Genomic DNA, 4,427 nt, shown 5'->3' with positions numbered 1-4,427 from the left:
AACTCATCAGCAGTGAGCAAAGTGCACTAATCATCTCCCGTGTCTTGCATATGATAGTGAGTATCTTTGGAGAAGAAAGCAGACCAAGGGGATAGTGGTCTTTTTGGGCTTGAAAGAAAAGATATGCAAAATTACACAGGAACACTTCTAATTAATTGCTGCGTACTGACAGCAGCTGGCGAGACAGCCCTTTGCCCATCAGCGTTCAGACAATTAGTTAACTCTGTACTCCACTGAAATGGTGGAGCAGCTCGGTATTTATTCATATTTTGGATAAGATCAAAGTGAATCACTTCTGTGATTTATTGTCTGCAGAGAAAAATCTCTACATCTCATCTCTTCAAAGAGTGCAGTCTCCAGCTCAGGGATCAAAGCACTGTCAGGGAGACATTCTGCTCTGGGGGGATGGGGGGGGGGTGGTTCATGACTGGGCTTCTCACTTGCTTGGTACCTTTTGTCAGGAGCTGGCTGGGACAGGGACAGTTCTTTGCTTGTGTCACCAAGGACCTTCAGCCCACAGCCAGTTTGCTCACAGTGGCAGGTGCTACCACAAGTTTACCCTTGGCATTGTCAACTCGGCAGCCCTTTTTTTCTGGAAATTACAATGGGTTTGTGGTCAGGCAGGAGGAGTCCTCAGCTGCAGCTGGGCTGGGGACTGTAAGGGAAACCAAGCAAGAGAGCATGGGCTGCCAAAGACAGACCCATCACCACCAAAATCCTTTCCTCTCTTTGTGTCTTCTGTGCAACTAGAGAACAGTGAGCTTGTCACCGATGGTTACAGACCCACCAAACACACTGTCCTTCACTCCCACACCCGCCCACCATGCCTTTCCTTTTCCAGGCAGCGCCGCCTGCTCATCAAAAGCCAGACCTTCATTTTCTGTCTCCAAATAGACCCCTCCCAGGGGAGGAGGGCTGTGAGCCAGATGGGGGGTCTTTCATGTTTCGCGGCAGGCTTGGCCCCACTGGCATGAGCGGCCGCCTCAAAGGCGTTTGGGTTGCAATTTGCCTCATTATTGGAGCTGATGTGCAGCCTCCCCAGGACCCATCCTGTGCCTGGGAGAGCTAGCTAATGAGACATCACATGAGCCCAATGGTCCTGCTGGTGCTGACTGGGGAAGGGAGGTTGGCTTCAAAGGACCCACTTGCTTCCTTAGTGCAGAGGAAATTTCCCCATGTCATTAAAACCTGTGGGCCTTTGAGTTGCAGGCGTTGGTGTTGGAAAACAGCACAGCATTGGCACCGTGGGGCAGGGTGACCCTCCCGAGAGGGATTCACTGGGGGGACTGGTGCTGTTCGACACCAGGGTGGCTCCTGCTACGCTGCAGAGTTGTGCTGTGCTTCCAGGAGCAGCTATGAGCTGATGATTTTTGATGATTTTACAATGCACGGGGGACACGGCTGCTTGCTGAGGCCAAGCTCACCTGGGAGCTGTCGTGTCCGTGCCTGCTGGCTGCTCTGCACTTGGGGTTCAGGGGCACTGGGGGTGCACTCAAGGCAGATGCAGGGATGGAGTGATTCAGGCTCTGGAGGGTCTGTCCATCACCACTGATGCCAGAGGGCAGTGGAGCTCACAACCTTGGCACTACATGGAAAGTTTCTGGTGCTTGTTAGCATCCCACCTCTGTGCCATCTCCCACTTGTCACATGTGTGGTCACTACAGACACTCTGCAGTCCCCTGGCTCCTTCAGACTTCCAGAAAGGGGGTGCAATCCCAGCAAGGGGTGCTCTGGTGCAGGAGAAGACTTTCAGCAATTCCTGCGAGCAAGTAAAAATGAGAGGTTGTCATGGATACTGATACGCAACTGAGGGCCCAATTCTGTGCTGCTCTGCTCCTCCTGTCCTCCCTTACCCTGTTGTGTGGGATCTGTGGAGGCTTCATTTCATATCATGGAGGAAATGGAATTGAAAATGAAAATCTGCTATGAACGTGGCTTTGGTTCCTCTCACCCAGCCATACTTCCCAGCTCCTGTTTCACTGGGTTGAGTCTGGACTCAAACAGGTCTGCAGGAGGGCAAAACTGGGACACTGGTTTGAGTGCACAGCCCCCAGCCTCTCAAGCTAGCGTGGTTATTCCACAATGCACAAAGCCAGCACGTATTTTGGCTGCCCAGTTGCTGATGGTGGAAAGGAAGATGAGTGAAAGGGTACATGCAAGGAAAGGTGCTTGGCAGCCTGGGGAGAGAGCCCACATCCTGTACTTACTGGGAGAATAAACCTCTTCTGGGCTGGGTTCAGGCCCCTGCAAAGAACTGGGCAGCAGCTTTACTCGGAATTTCCCCCTGGGCTGTGTAGGACTGACTTTGTGACCTAGAGAAGTTTTACAAATGCAGGCAAGTTTCACCATGTTTTCATGTTCAGAGGAAAACATCTCCCCAAGTATAAAACTGAGAAGTCTGATTATTTCATGCTGAAATGTTTTGGATTTCCCACTTGAAATCAGTGTTTCCGTTTGTCCAATAGTTTTTTGTTTTTCATTCTGGTCAATGAAAATTTCCCATTGCTTTTTTCCTGAGAGTTGATGACAGTGTTCTAGTTGGATTTTAGGCATAAAAAAATTTCTGAATCAGGACATTTTTTTTTAAAAAAAAGGCAATTACTGAGGGACCTTGGAAAGATGACATTTTGGTTCCCATTGCTTTTTTCCTGAGAGTTGATGACAGTGTTCTAGTTGGATTTTAGGCATAAAAAAATTTCTGAACCAGGACCTTTTTTTTTAAACAAAAAAGGAAATTACTGAGGGACCTTGGAAAGATGACACTTTGGTTCCTGAGTTGCTTCTGAGAGGCTTCTATTACATGCACAGAATTGCCCTGCTTTAACAGAAGACCTTTTTGGATCCAGCAAGACGGAAATCTGACATAAATAAGAATATATTCAAGATGATTGCTTGCAAACATAAGCATCAATTAGTTATCTCAGTCTGGTTAAATAGCAGTGTGGGCAGATGATTACAAATGATTGTGTTGTTGCCACTTACTGCCTTATCACCTCTCACCAAAAATCCCTTTGATTTTCCAGAAACCTAATGGCCTCGATCTTTCTCTTAGACCCCAGTCCAGGGAAGCACCTAAACACATGCTGACACAAACACCCCCAGATGCTGAAAAGAACATGGGTGCTTAACAGACTTTTGAATTAAACCCAGAATGGGAGTGGCCTTTTTTTTTTTTTTTTTCCCTTCACGTTCACGTGGAACAGCAGCACGAGGAAGGCAGTGGGGTATTAAACTCCGACATATTGTAGGAAAGAACCATGAACTGAAAGAGGCTTTTGAGCAATCCCGTGACAGAGCGTTCGAGGGCGTGCGTGCCAGACCCATGCTTGTTTGCAGCCGTGCCATCAGCTGGCCATCATCTGCCTTTCTCCAGGCTACCAGCTCTGCTCTGCCCCAACCCCTTCCACGGTCTGGTTCTTTGAACCCTCCTGGATGGGACTGACTTGGTTACGGGGAATTTCACTCCCAGGCTTTTTGCTCAGCCCTGGATTACAGGGAAAAACAGCCCATATTGAGAGCCAGCTCCCCCCACCCGTTCCCCACCAACTCCCAGTACAGCCCATGCAGCCAAGGACGGGGGACATGCCTCCTGCCCACGGCCCCTGCCACAGACCTAATTACACTTGTCTCAAGATTAGTCAGAGGGAATCTGTTCCCTCCAAGCTGGGCTGCGGAGCTAAGTTGGGCAGCAGCTGCCACTGCCTCCTCATCCCAGCCTCTGCCAAGCCAGCAGGCTCATTCCGCATTGCTGGGGCTCTCTGGCGTGCACACAACCTCCTCAAGGCAACGGGTGGGCATTAGCTTTGCCTTGTTAATATGATTGTGGTTTGGGCTGCAGCCCTGCTAGCATGCAGGTTCATTCCAAAGGGCTTTTGCAGCCTCCTTTAGGATTTTGAAGGGGGGAGAAGCTGAGAGTCACTGGGGAGGTTGAGCACATCCAGACTCCGCAGCAGAAGGGGAGAGCCCAGTGCTCCCCAGTCCCTGTGCCTCAGGAAGCTTTCTACGCATAACCTTCCCGAGGGGCTTCACCTCCTGCCTGGCAAAGCAATTTCAAAGTGATGGACCCAGCAGTGACCTGCCTGTTCCCTCCATCTCCTTTCCTCTGGCTTTACTCCACCTCTCCACTATCCCTGTGTCAGACAGCCTGAGAGCCAGCACTCCATCACTGGCTTTTCCCCTCCCTTCAGCTTGCTGCCAAAGGCTTGTTTAATCATCTGCTGCGGTCCCAATGGAGGAACCCTGTGAGCTGGTGCAGAACTGTGAGGAGCAGAAGCATCATGGAGCTTTATAGCTAACCAGTGGTCCTCCTGTCATCTCCTGCCTGTGCCTCCCACCTGCAGACCCGCAGCCCCCTGCCCTCGGACATCACGTACACCTTCTCCCTGCTCTGCCTCTTCTCCACTCTTCTCCCTCCTCTCATCTCCAGG

Source organism: Pterocles gutturalis, unplaced genomic scaffold (assembly GCF_000699245.1).
Source record: "Pterocles gutturalis isolate BGI_N339 unplaced genomic scaffold, ASM69924v1 scaffold10816, whole genome shotgun sequence".
Taxonomy (NCBI): domain Eukaryota; kingdom Metazoa; phylum Chordata; class Aves; order Pterocliformes; family Pteroclidae; genus Pterocles; species Pterocles gutturalis.
The sequence above is the reverse complement of the archived record's forward strand: the minus strand, read 5'-3'. Positions refer to the sequence as shown.